Below are 21,363 nucleotides of genomic sequence, written 5' to 3' on the forward strand. Positions count from 1 at the left end.
GCATGGTGATATTTTTTCAATGTAGTCTAACATTAGACCGAGATTACTTTGCTTACCTCACTTTAGACGATGCAGCTCTTCTGTCAAATAAACTCTCCTCTCCCGTGCTGCTGCTGGGGTATTTGGGTTAAATGGTATTGGCACATGCAGTTCAACATCATGTCTCCTGAAGTCCTGTTATATTTTCTCATTTATGTCATCAACACATCCACGATTCCAAGGGCGTAGGTTTGGTCTCAGCTTTGGTGGGGACACAACCCCAAATCCTGCTGTCACGATACCAATTATTGTTTCAGTACCAATACCAAGTGAAGAATCTCGATTTCGATACCTTTGCGATTTTTTTAAATTTAATTTGGTTTGGGGGCCCCCACCACCTTGACGCCATCAGTAATATTGAATATTGTGTGATCATTCAGTGGCAATCATAGAATTTGATTGACCCTCCAAACACACGCGCACACACACACACAGAAAGTGATAATTACTATTGTTAATTATTTATAGCATTTTATGATCTGCATAATTACTAATAGCTAAACATATTTGGTAATTTGAATACATCATATTGATATTTAAATTATTAGTCTACACTTGTCTTCAATATCATTACATTTGTGGTGTGCAAGTCCAATTGTGTGCCTGTCACTTTAAGGAGAACATGAACGCAATTGGATTTCAGACTCACGGTTTTAGGCTAGTGGAAAATAGTTTTGCATAGTACAAGGATATGTGGATTCAATTAATCATGTTTACTATGTCATTAGATAAAATAAATGTTCAAAAAACAAACAAGTCAAAGAAAATCTTTCTTGAATGAGATCATAAAAGGAGATACGTAAGTGTCTCGCAATGTTCATTTCTATGAGTATGGAAATGCACTATTGTTTATCTTTTATTTCTTTGCACTGTGCAGGCTACATTCATAAATACATTAGCCTACATAAAGAGAATATAGGAACAGGAAAATGTCTCAGATCTATTGTTTATTGCGACTGCAAGATTGGTAGCCCAATTAACAGTCAGTGACATGGTGACTTCTATTCTGTGCTATATGCGACTGTCTGTGCGGCACACCCCTATTCAACATGACTCCTAACCTTGGTTGAAAGTTTACACATTGTCAGGTGTCCTTATATACCTATGTGCCTTGCCACTTTTGGTTAAGCAGGTTAGTTTGATCCGTCATTACTACAATTAGCCTGAATAATTTGGGTAACTGTGTATGCTAGATTTATGCCTATCTTCATGGACACCACAATGATTTCCCTCGTGTGGTATTATTTTTCCTTGTAATTATGTATGGTTTGCAAAAATGGGAACTGCTTCCGTGTAGATGAGAGAAGCAAAGTGTATGCACGTTGTGCACATGCTACATTATGGCCAAGCATACGCCCTTAAAATAGCATCTGAATAAGCGCCACTGACTTTAGACTAGGTTTTTCCTGGTCTGTGGCGGAATTGCTTTCTGAAACAGCAAAATAGCACCAGGGAACATTTGCGCCTGAACACGCCTCCTCTTTTCGCTGAACCACCCCCCGGGAGCGCAAGTTCATTCCCTAATTTACAGACGTGCAACTGTGGAGGGAAAATTCCAATGTGTGTCGAAGGCAAAATAGGAATTATACAAGCGCCAGTGTACAAAGTCAATTGCGCTTGAGTGCAAGATAGAGTCTTTCCAGTATGTTTTATAATTGATTTTGGAGCATAGTCTATGATCCAACCATAGTCCAGACATACTGTAGATCTTTTTTTCCCTCTCGTGCATGATGATAGAATGTGTGGTATAACTTTGTAACTTCATAATACATGTTTAGTATCCAAATATCTATTAGCCTTGGCTGATTCTCTTATACTTTCTTGGTGTTTTAAACATTTTCATTTCAGACACTTGTCACAAAAAACTGAGATGTCTCCTGTATTACACACGCAAAATTCTGCCAAATTCATTTCGATTTCTCATTGTTTTGTTAAGTTTGTGAAGAGTAATGTTTATAGATCCTCAACAATTTCAATTATGGACAGTGCCCAATGTTGAATTGAAGTTAATAGCAGTAGCATTAGCTACATTAAGGTTTGCCGAAAATAACAGTGTGGCGCAGTTGTTCTGCAAACAGCAAAATAGCCTTGCAGCCCATTACAGGCCGGATGAAAGTGTTGTGCGGGCCGGGTCTGGCCTATGGGCCTAATGTTGCCCAGGTCTCCTTTCAGACACCTGCATCTGTATAGCAGCTCAGATTTGGTTGAAACCTTTGGCCAAGACTTGCTTATGTTCATCCCATTGAGGACAACATATAGGCAACCTCAGTCACTCTGATATCATCGGTTACTGTATTGTGTTACTGACACATTGTTGATTTCCCCCTACCTCTTCCTACTTCACCTCATGGTTCTCATCCTTGTCCTCCTATTCACATTCATTTTATGGTACAAAGTAAGGTTATAGGGTGACACATCTGTGTTTACCTTAAGTACATTCTCACTATGTAGTTTTGCTCTGCTAGGCTCTAAGAAATTTTAAAGCCTTTTATGAAACAACAGTACCACATCACCATGTATTTTATTTTTTGGTTTTATTTTTTACCTATCCTTTATTTTAACCAAGGTAGTCACATTGAGACAATAGCCTCTTTTCCAAGTGAGTCCTGGCCAAGAAAGGCAACACTTAACTAAAAAAGACATCACATACAAAGCTACATGTAAAACACACAATCTACAACACAAGACATTACATACAAAACTAAAACACACAATGTACAGTACAACACATAAACACCATACAAGCAACAAAACAGGTAACATATATGAGTTAAAAAGACAATCTAAACATTCACATTGATAATTTAAAATGTCTGAGACATTTTTTTAAATCAGAAAGTGTGATGAACATACTAAGTTTCAACTGTTTCTGAAATGCATTCCAGGTGAAGGGGCATTATAACTAAATGCTGTTTTTGACAAAATCAGATCTAACAGTAGGCACATTGAATAGAATGCTACTGTTAGACCTGAGGATATACCTGTTGTTAGCTGCAAGGGAGAAAACTGATAAATAAGATGGTAGCAATCCAATAACTGCTTTATAAATGCAAATGAGCCAGTGATGGTGACGCTGCCTATACAATGATAATGGGGGCCAGCCAGATAAAGTGTATAAATTGCAATGATGTGTAGAGTACTCTGCTTTAGTTATGAAACGTAATTAGGCAATATAGCACGAGTGAGAGTGGGGTTGGTCATGGATATTCCCACGGGTGTTGTTAGGCTGTAGCCACGAGGCCGGAGGCCGAGTGGCGCAGGCAACAACAGCCGTGGGGATATCCATGACCAAACCCACGATCACGAGTGCTATATTGCTTTTATACAACAATTCTGCCACAAACTAAATAATCTGAAAACACCCCATTATTGTTTAAAAATGTTAATTTCGACATCGTCCTTACGCATCAAAAAATAGTTCCCTTTTCAAAAGACAGCGTCTTGGTTGCTAGGTAACCAACATTCCAGACCCGTCTCGTTACGGGTCTTTGTGGTCTACATGTCTTCTTGAAAGAAATGTTGAAATCACATTCATATCTAGGTTTGCTGCATGCATGTTACAAGTATACTGGGCCATGTCATGTAAGGGACATGGAACTGCAAAAACACGGAAACATAGTCTACATTGCAGAACCACTCAACTTTATTAATGTATAGTGAATAAATGTTACACTACTGTGCACAGCCTGACGTGACGATGCTAGCACGTTAGCAGCGGTTAGCTAATTATGCTAACGTTAGTTATCTACAAGTCTCCTCCAAGTGACAATCATATTATACATAATGCTGGCAATGCTGAGAACAATTAGCATCCTCGTTTATCTTACTTACATCGAGTTGACTGTGTGGCTTAATCCACAGATGTGGTGAAGCACTGTTTCGCTATGGTTTGCTAAGGAGTAACCCATTGCTTGAAATAGTGGAGAGCTGGGTGTCAAATCTTCGCATTGTATCGCGGAGTGATTTATTATTAGCTGTGCTGAGTCTGAGTTGAAATAGAGTGTGCCAGTGACTTCCGTTTTACTTCCGCTACAAGGGACCTGTCTTTAAAAAAAATATGAACCGGAGTTAATGGAGAGATAACAATTATTTTTTGGTCCAGTTTGAATTGTGCCACAAATTTCACATATGATGTGTGTGAATTTAAAAGATAATTTTTCACGTCAAGAAAGTACTGTTGTTCGATAGACTTCAAAAGTTATGTTGGTTTTGTACGAATCCGCTCAGTGGACTACATCTCTCATCTCGAACTATGTACGTCACCAACGTAATGAAACGATAACCTAGCGTTCATGGGCTTCGTAAAAACCTTTCTCCGAGTGAAAACATCATCATTCCGCGTCATTTACATCACCTAATGTGTGAGTCAGAGGTCGGAAACTGGGGCTAGATTTTGCTAACATTAGGGGAGTTCGACTTGCGGCAGATCTGTGCAGATCTGACTTGATGTGATGCATGCTGGGTTGAACACAATGCATACTGGGATGGACGCAATGCATACTGGTTAGAAATTCTGTCCGACTTCTGTCAGCCGGAGAGGGACTTACCACCGTGACACCATGTCACATGGCCTTAAAATATCGCGGGAGTCTTACCTAGCGTTCACAGGCTTCGGAAAAACCTTTCTCCGAGTGAAAACATCATCATTCCGCGTCATTCACGTCACTTAATGTGTGAGTCAGAGGTCGGAAACTGGGGCTAGATTTTGCTAACAGAGTTGCCCAGTTAGGGGCTCGTCATCACTTTTGTCGTCACGTTGTAGTTCGTTTGTAGTCCATGTGGCCTTTCATGTCCAACAGTTTTAATGTGAACTTGGGAATTTGCCCTTTTTATCACTTGAAAAGCTGCATATCTTTCTTTCACGAGCATCTTACACTATATTTTAAGCAAATACAGTTGTTTGTTTAGGATTAGTGAGTGTATGTTTTACCCTTTGTTGTGGCATCCGTGTTTGTCACACATTCGATGGCAAAGCACTCGAACACTTGCTGTCGGAAAAACAAAGTAAAACAAAGTCTCATTCGGTCTCCTCGTGACAGCCTGCAGCCAGTCATTCACTTCTAAGCATTTATTTAACATGACTACTAAGATAACATTAGGCCTATGTGTATTTGTAGGTATGTGATATAATACTTTCCCATCGATAAGATTTCCATGAACACAAGCATCTAGTTTGCACTAGAAAGGCTTATGTGATCGGTTGATTACAACTTGCCGAGAACCTAGCGAACTGTTTGACTCGTGTGGCAGTCACGGTTACGAGGCCCGGAGAACCTAGCGAACTGTTTGACTCGTTTGGCAGCCACGGTTATGAGGCCCAGAGCCATGCAGGCTCATCATAGTTTGTTTGACTGATTATACTACCACTCCAGTAGAGGCGCTAATACGCGATACGATGAAATTAGCGACGAGAACCCTCGAGCACAGCCAATCAAGCCAGTGTTGCTCTGTATGTGAAAACGAATGATGTTAGGAACACTGAGTCGGTTTTTGACGTTTGGCACTCGATTCTCCCGGCTCAGTGACACGAACCGGGTTATTTAACCGACACTTCGGTCAGTTCGTCAACACTATTAAAGTCAGACTCAGCCGAAGTCAAACAAGCCTAGAGTTGCCCAGTTAGGGGCTTGTCATCACTTTTGTCGTCACGTTGTAGTTCGTTTGTAGTCCATGTGGCCTTTCATGTCCAACAGTTTTAATGTAAACTTGGGAATTTGCCCTTTTTATCACTTGAAAAGCTGCATATCTTTCTTTCACGAGCATCTTACACTATATTTTAAGCAAATACAGTTGTTTGTTTAGGATTAGTGAGTGTATGTTTTACCAGGGTTGCCAACTCTCACGCATCTGGCGTGACACTCACGCTTTCAGCACCAATCTTACGCTCTCACGCACACTCAAGAAATGTCACGCCAAATCCATTCTTTTTTTTGCAATCCGTTCATTTTTTGTTGATGACTAGACTAGACCACAGCATTGTTTCTAAATGACAGGATACGAGTTTAAGGCATACATATGTCTAGACCAACAGCAGGTAGTTCTAATATCAGCCTACAACGTTCTCAGCGCAGTTTTCTCTGATTGTTGATTCGCTGACTGTTTAATCCGGTCCGCGACACCTTCACGGAACACGCTGCTATTTAGACATGAGGCAGACCGACATAAAGTGTGGCCGCCCATTCTTCTCTAGGAACTACTCGCGAAGTAGCCTCACAGACATCACATGAAATAACTTTTTCTCATCTTTTATAAGGCATAGCGGCTATTTGCTGCGATAAACGGTTCGCGAAAAAATTAACTTTCAAGAAATAATCATATTAGGCTACTATAGCTCTGCGCTCATTTCAATTCATATAGGAGGAATATTTCACAAACTTTTCGTTCCACACATGACAAACCGTAAACCAGAATAAACAGCAGACCTTACCGAACACAAAGGTGTAATGCAATCCCCTGTAGGCCTACAATAAGTCGTTCCAGAGTAATCCGGTTTTGAAATGGTAGCAAATTTCTATATGGTCTCCAATTTTGGGCTTAAGTGTCTTAAAACTGAGCTGTGCTTAAATACCTACATATGTGTAAATATTAAAATCAGAGGATATACAGCTCATGGCTAAGAGTCGATGTAGCCATAATGATTTGTTTTCACAAAATGCTAAGCATTTAAGTATTTAAGTGTCTTAAAAAAGTGTGCTTATATTGGTCAATGCATAACTTCATAACAGGCCAAATAGAAAATAAATGTTAAATGTTAAATATAGCCTAGACATAATATTAAAATCAGATGATGTAGGATAGTATATAGTTAGATAAAGTTGGATGGCTCCAGAACTCACACCAGTGGATTGGGTCTTAAAGGAGCCACACCACTTTTATGACACTATAGTCTGTTGACCTTTAGATTTGTTATACTGGGCATGAAGGGCAGGCCAATTATGAGTTCTGTCCAACATTGATGGTAGGTTTAGAAAAAAAGTCAGCACATTTTAATCATATTGCAATAATACCAATGATACCGTGATCATTTTGGTCATGATTTTTCATCAAATGTTCATACTGTATCTCTAGTGGCTGGTAGACTTTGGAATCCATCAGCCACAATGGGTGGAAAAAAATATTTTAGGCTATTTCCATCCCTGATACATATGTACACTCATTCATAAGTCTCAATCTGTCCATTTCTTTCCACAAAACTCGCCAGAAGTCATCATTTAAGGGGTTATTTTTCAATTTGTTCTACTGAGCTACTACCTTTTTCAGGTGGGCAGGGGGGCCCTTTTCATGTCTGTGCCCAGGGGCCCAGTGGCTCATAATCCTTCCATGCCACGGGGTTAAAACACTGGTCTTGTTTTCAAGTGCAATCAATAATTTAATTGTACATTTTGAAGAAACTTTTCCATTCTATTAGGTTTTAAAAAAAAAAAAAAAAAAAACATAAATCAGGGATTATACTGTACATAGCAAAAAAGTCAGGAGACAGACATTTTTAAAATTAAGTTTAGGGAAAAATTTAACGCACACGCACTATGACTTCACAAAATCTCACTCCAGCCAAACACCCAAAGTTGGCAACCCTGGTTTTACCCTTTGTTGTGGCATCCGTGTTTGTCACACATTCGATGGCAAAGCACTTGAACACTTGTCGGAAAAACAAAGTAGCCATGGGGGCGGTCCTTGTCATTCCGAGGTGCTCTGAATGCACCATAAGATTAGAAGCTAGCTGATAGCTGTTATGCTAGTTAACGGTTGCATCTTGCTGCCTGCTGTCACTTAACAGTATGTAATGTACAGTCTATGGACGAATACAACTTACCTGATGTGTTTAATCCTCTGACTCATGGTATTTTCATCGGCAAGGAAAGCCCAATTAAGACCTGTTGCTGGTATGCTTGTACATCTAGTGTGGCTGTGAATGAGCTAACGTCACTAGCGCGACTGATGGGTTTGTAGTCGTTGAAATGACGATCTTTCACAATGTTGTAATTCAATAGTTACGAAACAAACTGCAAATGTCTGTACATGAAAAATTTTCTTTAAAATTGACAAACATCATATGGGTAATTCAAGGCACAAGTCAACCGGGACCAGAAAATAATTTCTTTTTCGCCATAGACTGGCGTTCAAAATTTTTTGAAAGATAGGTAAAATAGACCTCTCCAGAATATATCCCGCCTCCTAACTTCCGTATCCATCCAACTTCCGGGCATGAATTGTCTATGGGAAATAACATGGCGTTTTGAAAGATCGTACCTGTCAAACTCTGTAGGTGACAAAGTAGAAAAAGCTGCTGGGCAGATTGACCTACACACTTCTGCCATCTAGTTTCCACTGGATTTTTTGATTTTCGGTGCCGTTTAAGTAGTATAGTCTATAGTATACTACTTAAACGGCACCGACAATCAAAAAATCCAGTGGAAACTATATGGCAGAAGTGTGTAGGCTAATCTGCCCACCAGCTTTTTCAACTTCGCTACCTACAGATGTTTTACCGGTATGATATTTCGAAACGCCATGTTATTTCTCATAGACAATCCACGCCCGGAAGTTGGATGGATACGGAAGTTACGGAGGCGGGACTTATTCTGGAGAGGTCAATAGAGGCAAGTGGAAGTGGCGTCACTTGCACACTCTCATGGAACGTCTCTCGGCCAATCAGAAACAAATAAATAGTTCCATAGAACCCAATTGTTGTATAACGTAGAATGATAGACAGAATCCAGCGAGCGCAACACAGACTTTGCAGCATGCATATAAAGAGTGTCACCATAATCTAGTACTAAAAATGTGGCTGCCACAAGTTCTTTTCTAGCTATTAAATTAAAACAAACCTTATTTCTAAAATAGAAACCTAGCTTGACTATAAGTTTTACCAAATTGGTTACGTCAGGGCTAAATAAAAGATTTTCATCTAGTAAAAAACCCAAGTATTTGTACCCTGACACCTTCTCTATTTCTTGTCCTTGTGAGGTAATGATTTGAGGCAAATATTTTACATTGGAATGAGAGTGAGTGAACAGCATATAATTTGTTTTTTCGAATGTCGCACCTCAATAAATTAAGTCATAGTATGAAGTCTAGCTAACTACTCAAGATAACAAATTAGCTAGTGTGCACAGTGAATCACCAAAGAAAATTCTGATGAAGGAATCGAAGAAGGGGAAAAGAGAAAGTGACCAAGCAAAAAGTTGGGAAAGACTTAACCTGGGACATTTACATTTGGTGAGAGCTCTCTCTTTGACAGGATTCAAGACATACACTGAGGTGGCCCTCTTTCTACTGGACTAGTAAGTAACATTAGTTGGCTTGCTGTTTTGTCTTTTTTTACTATAGTTTGCTGTTTGGTTGTTGACAAAGCTATTGCCTTGCTAGGTTAGACTTTAAGATAAGCTCAGCCAAGCCCTTTGTAAGAACTGTTGTTTGTCTGCCAGAGAATGTTAGCCATGCTAGGGCAAACCCATACACTTGAAAATGGTTGAGCCTCCCTAATTTTGTCATAGTTAGTGTATAGGATGAGTTGGTTGCGTATCATTTCACCTTGCAAAGCCTTACATTTGCATAAGCTAGCTAAGCCCAGTAGGTCAGCCACACTCTTTGTTGTCAACATGATGGAGAAGAGCGTTCTATGGAGCTGCAAAATTCTCCTTGAATAGTTTTACAGCATCATCATATTTGGTGGTCCAAGACAGTGCAGCAGCAGTGCACTTCCTCCTTTCAGACTCATTTTTTCCAAGCCGGCAGCTAGGAGATATGTTTCAAACTAATTGATCCAACGAATCCATGGTACAGGAGATTCTCAGGACTGAGCCAGGAAAGGAGAGGATGAGAACAGTCAGCCATCCTTGTCACCAATGTTATAGGAATAAACAGACTGACATGCAGAGCTCTAATCGGAGCTTACTCCATTTATTCAATAAATCAACTAACTAACTTCCCCACTCACATCCTGGCATACAGACATAAACCAATCAGAATGTGTCATTGTCACAGTCATGTCAAACATAACAGGTAGCAACAAATATCACAGCCCTATTCTCAGGACCAGATGTACATTTGCAAATGCAGCGTAATCAGCACCTTTCGCAGAAACCGCACACTTTGCTTCTTCATTAGCTGCATTTCATCTCTCCACTCTCTAGCATGATTTGAGGTGCCCACAACTGAACAGTATAATTCAATCACAAGCACAATTGGAGTCAATTGATGACAACATTAAAAGGAAAGAAAAGTTTAGCGATCAAGAAATAGTACAACACACGATAAGAAGATATCAACAAGCAGAGAAACGCAGAGCAGTAGTTCTACTGCCCTTAAGAAAAAGTTACTTGAACTATTTGTGCATGTACGCTATACAGATTTAATAGCCTAGTCTAGATAGGAAAGTTTTAGTGAATGATGTGAAAGTGAACATAAGTCATTAGATAGGCAAACTAAATTTGACATAATACAAAAAACCAAAACTAGTGCTTTGAATACGTGTTGAATTCTGCTGTCTCTAAAAGTTTCTCTTATTAAGCATTTAATGGCATTTGGATTACACCTACTTTTAAAAGGCAGCAATTTTTCACCGCAAAGTCAAGGTGGGCTTTCACTGTCAGTTTTAATTAGGCTCACTTCCCGCTTCTCCTCCCATCTTGTTACATGAAACACCCATTTTCCCTCTGACCATGAATGCATATGTATGACACAGAAAATCGCAACTTGCCATTCTCTGCGGCAGGCAATCTGTGGTTTTACCAAAGTGCGGCCTGTTCATACATTCCATGCTATGTTTCACACACACATTGGGCGATATAGCCTAGCCCAATTACATGCCCGCAGGTAGGCCTGCTTTAAAAATAGGATGATGACACACACACAAAAAACACACACACTTACATCATCATTGTCATCACCTCACATACATACAGTACACTGCTTGCTACAGTAAGCCTCCTCTACATACTTGCTGCACACTGCCCCCCCTCCTCCCTACATACACAGCACATTGTCTTCAGGATCTTCTCCAACACACATCCTCTACATACTTACAGCACACTGCCCCCACCTACCCACACACACACTACACACACACACACACACACACAGTCACTGCTCCACCCCCTCCCGCCCACACACACATCTTCACTGTCATCACTCACATACATCATACAGTACTCTGCTTGCAATAGTAAGTCCCTTTACCATACTTGCAGTACACTGCCCCCCCTCTCCCCTACATACACAGCACATTGTCTCATGAGGAAGCTTCTCCAACACACATATTGTACACTGCCCTCTCCCCACATACACAGCACACTATCCCATCTCCCCTGTCATCCCCCCAACACACACACCAAGACCCCTGGCAGTTGGGTTAGCCCCTTGAGCCGTGGATCTGCCCTTGGTAAGGGAGTTTTTCCTTGCCCCTGTTGCTCTTGGGTGCTCCTTGTTGGTGCCCCCCCCATCCCAATCCTCCCCCACCTTTCTTATGCAGTCCTTGCCACTTAAATGCACAAATAGGCTGACACCAGACATAATTTCCCTGCATTTCTTACTTCCAGTAACTATATGCATGTGACAATAAACTTCCTTGTATCCTTGTATGATAGGGAAAAACATAATTCCAGCTAAGCATTCAGTAATGAAAAATGAATATTATATCAGGCTTTAATATAATAAATGAGCAGTGAGCATATGGCTGCAGGTGACATTTTTTTACAGATCAAAATGACAGATCAAACAGCTGTTTTGAGTCAAGGCTATATGTGGCTGTATGTCTATTGAATAACTTGATGCTAGAGAAGACACACCATTTTGTGGAATGATGCATCATCAGAAATTTGCAACGATGTGACAATCTCTGGTAGCCTATAAGTGACATCACACTCTGTCTGCCACTTGTTGTCTGTAGCTGATCAAAATAACATAAGCCTAAAGCTTTGAATTAAGAGTGTTTAGCCTATTGAATAACTTGATGATAGAGAAGACAAAACATTTTGTGGAATGATGCATAATCATATGAAATTTGCAATGATGTGACTCAACAGTCTCTGGTAGCCTATAAGTGACATCACGCTCTGTCTGTCACTCCTTGTCTGTAGTGGGTCATGCTTTGAATGTGTGGTATTCGGGACCATTATCGCTCTTTCAATTTGGGACCTTGCAGTCGGAATTGTTTTTTTGTTTATTCAAAGATTACAGACAGAAAAGTAGCCTGGACTATTGAAAGTGTTTATTACACATAATTTTGTATGTCGTTTTGAATAGCCACTACATGTGTTTGTTGGTGTGTTGTTGCAAAATCCGAGGAATCATTTTATGCAAGCAAACCCTATACAGGGAGTCTTTACTGTTGAGGTCAGACATGATAATCATCCACACATCTGGCACACCTTTTTACCCGTGTAGCCTACACTGATTCAGATCTGCCAAAGCCTTGCTTATATCTACTCTGGTAGCCTACAGTGCTGTGTAAGAGACACACAGACGTTCCTGTAATTTATAGATAGATACTTAAGCTAACTAATTGAGTGGCAGCATGTGTGATTGACAGCACTAAGGTTAGGAAGGTAAGGAAAATAGGGGAAGGTCATGTCTTTTTATAGGGGAAGGCCATGTCTTTTTATTCTTTGTTGTTTTTCTAGTCTAGGGGGGATTGTCACCCAACTTTTGTATTCATGAAAACAGCAAAATTTGGCTTTTTTGGTGCATATTTTTCCATGTAGCTCTCAGTCTTCAGACTTTAGGCACCTACCCCTCTGCACACCACGTTTATCCTTCATTTCCTTCTTTCTTGCAGGGTAGGGGGAGTAAAATAAAGGCCTCACGCTGTAAATACGGGAAAATGTCAACATTCGTCCCCCAACGTTGGAAGGGTTGCAGTAGGCCTAGTCGTCCGTTTTGCAATTGCAAGTCCATCCATTGGTCAGCTAATAATGTTGCCAACAAAATACTTTATTCATGCCTATTCCCATATTCCCATATTCATTTGGTCAACTTTATACAGCCTTAAAAAGGCTATATTTACCTTTGGTTTACTTTTAGTTTACCACTTTGTGACTTTAAACAGTATGCAGGCTTTAACATTAGTAAAGCAGAATCGTGCTTCATTCATCCACACATACAGCTCCTCCTAACGTTTTGTCAAGCATAGCCTACCAATTGACCTGGTTCCTGCCCATCTCTAGCTTTGCTGTCTCCATCCTTTCTGTTTTTGTTGTTTGCAAAAAAATTATAGTATTTATTGGTAACCAGCAAGTACCAACAAGTACAAGTTCTGTAATCACTGCCCCCGTGCGCTGTCATTCTCTCTCCTGCACAAACAAAATGTGTGGCATTCCAAGTAGCCTAGTGCGTAATTCTGCTTCTTGCAGTTTATGGGCTACAGTGCAGAGTTGGGAAGTTATGGTAGGCCAACTTGGAGTGAATATACAAACAGGGGAAATTCTTTCTCTACTCGTAGCTGAGTAGCCTGATGGTAGACACACAGTGCATAAGCCTACGGCTGTACACTATGCAAGCGCCGATGAATCGTACTCTCACGACAACCACACCGCTAACTTAAATAGGTTAACATCATTGTAAGTTTGCCTTCAAGCAAGCAAAATGATGCTTTGAAGACATCTGTTTCGCTGGAAGGGCAAGCCTGGTAGCAACAGGACAACAGTACGGAGACTGACAGGTCCGATGGTAGGGCTAATGCCCAACTTTTTTTGAAACATGTTGCTGGCATCAAATTCAAAATGAACATATTTCCATGAAATAGTCAAATTTGTAATTTTCAACATTTGATATGTTGTCTATGTCCTTTTGCAGTTAAATATGGGCTTTAGAGACTTGTAGGTTTTCACATTCTGTTTTTATTTGCCTTTTACACAACGGCCCAACTTTTTCTAATTTGGAGTTGTAGCCTAAAGTCATCAAATTGTGTTTTCTATCTTTTATTTTGATATTTGTTTTTTGTTTTGTTCATTCTCTGCCTCCAAAAATAGTTCCAATCGTATTCTTGGCGTCTCTTGTTGCCAAGCAACACAGTATATCATTCAAGAGCCAATTTTAGTGAGAGAGGCTATGTGCTTGTGCACACAATAGTTTGTATATTCTATCTAAATATCACATGCTAAATTCAACACTACTCCATTTTCTCACTCAATAGCTGTCAAATGTGACACTGCTCTCATTTTTAATTAATGAAACATTCACATCAGAGTGCTTACTAGCGGTGAAGAGTTAGAGTGTGGATGTCCTGGCATATCCCCACTCTGGAACGCCTTTCGTTTAATCAGAAATTAAGAAATAGGGCGACTGGACCTAATTGTTATATAAATAAAAACGTGCGGACATGCTGTTGGGAGCCCTGAGACATTTGTCGGTGGCCTGAGGGTTGGTCTGGCTTGGCCTGCCATAAACATGAAACTTGATCGGCATTAGCTATATAAAATGCATGAATGAGTTGATGAACCTCACAGAATCCATATATCTCCAGTCTCACTCTGGCCTGTGTCCAATTCCAGTTCCTATAACACATCTCTTGGCACTCAGCAACCAAAGAACTAAAGCACTCTCTAATGTCGGCAGCTGTCTATCTCTATCTGATAGCATCAGGTCGTCCGAAGAAATGGATGGTTGTCATGGTCAGATATCCCTGCCTCTGCTTATTTTCTTTTTTCATCTCTGGTAGGGACAATGTTAATCCCCCCACATACTGATGAATCCTACTTCATATAAGTGAAATGCCGCAACATGAGAACAGTCTAGTGCAAATAATAATTTTACATCAGAAATAGACTGTCACTGTCAGAGCTCGCACTGCTGAAACAGTGGCTGCGTGTTGACTGGCTCTATTGGCCTTGATCATGCATGACATTTCAGAAAGCAGATTGTGTAACTAAGCTTAAATGGCTTATTTCAGCGGAAAAGCTAGCTGGACAAATTAAAGAAAATTAAAAGGATTCAGTGCAACCTATTGTTATATTTTAGAAACCTTCAAATCTGATAACTGAGAATACAACTGAACTGTTGGTAGCCTTGGATGGAGGATATTTCCATGCAGAGGAGAACACAAAGGTTGTCCAAAGCAAATTACATTAAGTGAGGAAATATTTGCTGAATGTTACAAAAAGTGTTGCATGTTACAAATCTCTTAGCATTGCTTACCCTACCAATAATTTATTAAAATTGCTCTCTTCTAAACTACCTATAATTTGCAGAGGATGAAGAGAAAGGACTTGTTTGATCAATCAACTAGCAGTAAAGAAATAATCTGTAATAGGCCTACGCAAATGAACAGCTGACTACACTTTCCCTTTATGTTGTTGGCTATTTAAGATATCTAGTGCAACAGCTGTGAGAAATAGAGGCTTCATGGTCAACTGTATGGACTATTTTCTGGTTTGTAAATTATTTTTGTGAAAACTGAGATTATTGGAATATAGGATGTGGATGGCTAGACAAACTTCTTACTGGGTTTGAAGTTTTATTCAGGGAAAACATATTTCAGGGTTTCAAGTGGAAATGTAAGGGTCACCAAAGAAGTGATTATAAAACATTTCAAAAGCATCCCCCCTCTGATAGCCAGCAGTTATCGGTAGGCTATGTAAGATAACATTATCTAATAACAGGAGGCACGACAGTGAAACCAATCATGAGAGTGTATTGGAGTTGCCGCACATAAAAAATACCTGTCTACTTTTCCACTGCTTTCTTCATATTAGGACACCCTTAGGTGTCAGAGTCAGGTCTCAGACATTACAGGTCTCCAACCTAGTTGTCTTTGGTTGCTCGCTAGCTAGGTAAACTGTCTTTTTAACAGTTTACTTTTTAGGCATCATTTTTTATTATAAATTTATAAGGCTATTTCGGTACCTGTTAAATTAATTATGAGGGTTAGCCTACAAAATTAGTGGTCTGGTAGTTTGCATGAACAGGGTGGTTTGGGATGGAGTCAAATTGCATGTGTACTCCACTTTAATCCAAATTGTTGTACTGTATAAATTCCATCTGACAACATTGTTGGAGAGAGAGCGAGTGTATGCTCTTAAGCTTTACTCTCACTGTACTATTGTGCAGTAAACGACATTCTATGCACAGCTGGAACTATAAATATGCTACACTTCCCTTGCAGCTACCAACCTCCATTCCCAACAACAAGAGCCATTGACAACCACTACCTGTTGCCGAGTCAGACCGTGACAGGTATAATTTTATAGATATACCTTTCTAAACCAATTTTTGTAATATTGTATGTCATGAATATGGTCAATTTTACCTTCTAATCTTGAGGAATGCTTACACCAAAAAATATCTTGGTTTGTCAAGGGAAGATAATTTTTTGGAGCACAATGCTATTGTTTACGTTTGGACCTCCATTGATTTACAGCTTCACTGAATCCTTGTGGCAATGCTCATACTGTAGGTTATACATACAATGTGGAATGCTTCACATATGTATATTAATTATTTGTATTTAATATACAGCTCTTCACAATGCTAGTAGAACTCTCCATTGACTTGAATGGAGTTCTCAACATTCTACGGTCAAATATGCACCATATAATGACCATTGAAACATATAATGACCACTCGCTACCTTAGAATAATAAGGTTCTATCTGACATTTTTGTCAAAATGGAGTTATTTACATATTTTTATTCTTTGAAAGTTTCTTAAGTTCAGATGAGGTGTTTCTTAAAGTTGTGTACATATTTGGACTTTATATCAAAAAGAACTTGTTCCATTTACCATGTAACTCTATGGAATTCTAAAACTTTGAAGCTCAATATCTCAGAACTACTCAAAACGCAGATAGAACCTTATTATTCTAAGGTAGCGCACTGTCAATGGCAACTGGTTTTGTGCTTCAGATTCACATCTTTCACATCACGCCACAAGAAGTCCGATCACTTCTTGCAATGGAACTTCATTCAAAAGTGAAAGCAAACGGTTGATTAGTTGTGTTCTAAATAATCTTTGATTCAAGTTCAGCGTGTGTTGCGAACTATTTGTTTCTTAGTAAAAGCCACCACGAAACGGCAACAAATAAATGTGAAGAGACATATAATGTGGAGTTTTTTTTTTTCGTTTTGGCAAGTAGCCGTATAATAAGCGGGATAATGTATAGAATGGTGGTCATTAATGGGAAATAAGTCCCTTCAGGGCGAAGCAAGACCCGGTTTGCCCTGTCGGGACTTATTTTCCCTATAATGACCAGGGTTCTACACATTATCCTTTACAATATGGGAATAATAATGTATTATTCTATAATAATAAGGGAATAATAATTTATCATTATTCCAGACACTTAAAATTTTGCACGTGGCTTTTGCCTTCCAGACAAGATATTTGTTTCTGTTAAAACAATTACATCCTCTCTGGGCTGATATAATAAATGTAAGTGTTCCGGTAGGTCAGTACTATATCAAAGGTATCATAATGGGTAGCAATCTAGCCTTCGAAGCAGAAGACCTGGGTTCAAAACAGCCTAACAACTGTTAAGAAAGGTGTAATGAATATTGTTTATTGTTTACATGAGGTATTTGACATTTTTATCAGCTATGGGCTTAATAAATGTGTTATAGTCAAATTAAACATTGCATACAATATTTGTATGTCTCATGAACTATTTTTAAGTCATCTATAAGTGCTATCTAATGGCTAATAAATACATGATGGTTTATACTGTATAAAGAATGCTTTATTAAGCAATTACAGAAGTACATAAACTACTTCTTAGTAAATCTACTAACATTATCTAAGGAATACTTCAGAGTTAACTAACAATTTAGTAACACCTCATAAATGGTTTGTTAACAAACCTGGTAACACTCCATAATAAGGTGCCATAATAAATAGCAAACTAGTAATTACCTAACCCTTTGTTAATATTTGTTAATTGTTACTAAAATATCTATTTGGCACAAGTTAATCGTTTTTTCATCATTAATTAAATATCAGTTGTTTGCATAAAATCTGTATGTTAATGTTTTAACAAATCTATTAACTAATATTGTATAAATATATGTTAATAGTTAACTAAATATATGTTTGGCACTAATTAACAGTTATTTCTTACATCATTTAAATGTTAAATGTTTATTTACAAACTATATGCTAATATAAAAGTTAATGACATATTATTATTTATCTAGCTTTTCTGATTAGCTTTGTGGATAATTTATGGAATTTATGGCTTTAATGGCTTTATGGTCTTGTGGGGTGTATAAGGCACCCTACTGCCAGTGGTTGGTTGTGTGAGAGTTTGCGCTCCTCTTCTTCCACTTCATCCTTATTGGATACCTTTGTGGTTGGCTGTCCTGTAATTGGTGACTCTCTGTCTAGTCTTTGAAAGTAGTGTACTCTTTGCCTTTGGAAGTACTATTTGGTTGCTGCTTGAATTTGGTGAAATTCAGGGGAGGGGAGTCAGGTGTAACAGAGTAAGAAATGTAGTTTAGTGTTTGTATGTGATTTTCGCCGTAATTAAGCATCTTTATTGAGATTGGTGTTTTGGAGCCCCCTTTGGAGAAACGCTATACTGCAGCTCTGCTGCGTTTTGTCCTTGTATTGTTGCCAGAGCTGATCAGAAGCGGTATGCTTTGCATTGCGTAGGTTGACTGTATAAAGCTCTTCCCACTTTGTTTTAATTTTGTAACTGTAAAATGTTGTTTAAGTTGAACACTTTGATATACCACCTGTATTATGTTACTTTACATGTATTGTTAAGATTTGGGTGCAATTCTAGCAACTTAGTGAACGTTTATTAATGTTTTCATTATGACCACGAGTTCATACACACTGAGTCTAACGGGACTAGCTGTAAACTCCGCTAGCAACATTCAGTGTAGTTTAGCTTAGTGTGCATGGAAAGTGCAATTCAGTCTAGCAGGAAATGAATGTACATTTAGTTTAGCATTATGTTTATGCATTACCTATGGTCTACGTCTGTGAGTGTTTAGTGAGTCTCAGAATATTAGTTAATAAACTGTCATTCTGTGCACCTGAACATTCCATGTCACATGTCTCCCTTGCTAGTAGGGCTGACAGTGATGGTATAGGAATGATGCATGTAATATAGCCCATTCAACTACTTGTTTTGTTTTAACTTTTCCTAAAGGAATAAATGTGATAAGCCAGTTTTGGTCTCAGTCCCTTCACCGTCTGACTAGTAATATATTACTAATATATTGATAAAGCTTAACCAACTTTATTATAAGGGTCCCCCATACTGATAGTTATATATTACTAATATATTAATTAAGCTTAACCAACTTTATTATAAGGGTCCCCCATACTGATAGTTATATATTACTAATATATTAATTAAGCTTAACCAACTTTATTATAAGGGGCCCCACGCTTATAGCTATATACTACTAATATATTAATTAAGCTTAACCAACTTTATTGCAAGCGGTTCCGGTTGCAAACAACGAATATTTGATTAATGATTAAAAAACTATTAACTTGTGCCAAATAGATATGTTAGTAACAATTAACAAATATTAACAAAGGGTTAGGTAATTACTAGTTTGCTATTTATTATGGCACCTTATTATGGAGTGTTACCCAGATGGGTAGTAAATGAAAAATAAGCCATAAAGCATTTTCTGGCATTGCACATAACAACATTTGAACCTACTCTTACCACAAGATTTTTTAGTCGTATTGGGGGCCAAGCAGTGAAGCTTCAGGGAACCTATTGTGCTTGTACGTTTTCTTCCCTATTATTATTAGGGCAATTCCATGCAGAGGTCATCCTTACCATGGAAAAAAAAGTTGTGCATACGCAAATAGAACTGTTGTTAAAATCTTCATTTAGGTCTATATTTTATTGTTTGTAACTGATCTGATTGAATTTGATGGAGAATGACACTCTTTTTACACCATTAATATGGTGTGCAACCATACAGAAACAACTTTTTTTACATGGTAATATTATACATATTTCAAAAGTGGATAAATGGACCCAATGTTCAAACAAATTGTCATTTGACAAATTCCAGATTGATAAGGGAATGGTAGAGCAATGTCTATGCTCAGCTTGCCTTTAAGAGCACAACTCCTTACATTTGTAAGGCTTTTGTTTTTAAGTCAGCAAGTTCCATGGCCATGTCACATCCATAACGTTTTATAGGAAAAGTTTATGCTACACATACAGTGTTGATGTGACAATGTCCATAGTGTCTGTGCAAAGCTGATTTATATCAATGTAAAGTGTGATGACCAAATTGTGCCCCTTTCTTACTTTTAAAACCATTAATGGTGCGTTATGGATGTGACGTTATGGATGTTACATAATGTGAATTTACAAGACTGGGGACTTTATTATACCTCAAAGCCGATAAAACGTCTGTTCTGGTGGCATGTCAGTTTCAACCGCATTTCAACTTAGTGTTTACAACTGACATTTCAAAGATTATTAGGTTGATCAAAACCACAGGGAGGCCTTGCCTAACCATTAGCAAAACAAACATAATATTAAAATACCTCCAGTGATTAGCCTAGCCATAGCCTATTTTCAAGTGGCCTAATAACGAAAATCTGAGCGATTATCTTCCTGTAACTGTCATACTAATGTTGTACAGTAACTGGATTATCGTGTTAGCTGGTGAAGATGGCTGACTTTGCAGCTGGAGTTAACATAGCAACCTCCTTCTGTTGCAGATCTGTTCAGCCTGCCGTTCACGTCTGCTTAACACAGTTTAATTTTAAATGTGACACGATATGACAGCATTTGAAGTGTCAGGTCCTCTACCCACGGAGTAAGGGCAGCAATAAACTAGATGTACCACATAGCGGTACAAAATATGACCGCCTCTCAGTCCTGCATATTCTCTTCGCAAAAATAAATCACGTTTGTCAATTTCCTCCAATCTCCTACTCCTGCAACTCATGTGCATGTAAATGAGTGTGTGCATATGTGAGTTTGCTTTTGTTTATAAGAGTGTGTGTGTGTGTGTCTGTGTGTGTGTGTGTGTGTCTGTGTGTGTGCATGTGCGTATGCGTGCCTGTGTTTGTGTGTTTATGTGTGTGTGTGTGTGTGTGTGTGTGCGTATGTGTTTGCATGCCCACATGCGTATGCGTGCCTGTGTGTATGTGTTTATGTGTCTGCATTCATGTGGGTGGGTGTTTGTGCATGTGTGTGTGTGTGTGTGTGTGTGTGCTTGCCTGTCTGTATGTTTTTATGTGTGTGTGTGCTTGCCTGTCTGTATGTGTGCGACTGTGCGTGCGTGCGTGTGTGTGTGTGTGTGCGCATGTGCGTGTGTGCACGTGCGCGTGCATGTACTTTATGTGTGCAAATCACAAATGAGTGGGTATGGGTTAGGTTCATGCGGGCTCTTGAGACTAACA

At 38.9% G+C, this 21,363-nt stretch overlaps 1 protein-coding gene across 6 annotated transcripts in view; it reads left to right on the forward strand.

Annotated features, from left to right (window-relative positions):
• Positions 1 to 21,363, forward strand: part of kitlga (kit ligand a) — a 104,693-nt gene that overhangs the window by 30,069 nt on the left and 53,261 nt on the right. The window contains exon 2 of one of the 6 annotated variants that reach the window (XM_076302586.1): positions 16,142 to 16,212. The exons of the other annotated variants lie outside the window; for them this stretch is intronic. The gene's annotated coding sequence lies outside the window, so the exon portion shown is untranslated. The remainder of the gene's footprint in view (positions 1 to 16,141; positions 16,213 to 21,363) is intronic. 6 annotated transcript variants of the gene reach the window in all.

The sequence above is a fragment of the Alosa pseudoharengus genome, unplaced genomic scaffold (genome assembly GCF_046254945.1).
Source record: "Alosa pseudoharengus isolate Yale_2024_CS ecotype anadromous, Long Island Sound unplaced genomic scaffold, YU_APseudo_1.1 YU_APseudo_1.1_scf_10, whole genome shotgun sequence".
Taxonomy (NCBI): Eukaryota; Metazoa; Chordata; class Actinopteri; order Clupeiformes; family Clupeidae; genus Alosa; species Alosa pseudoharengus.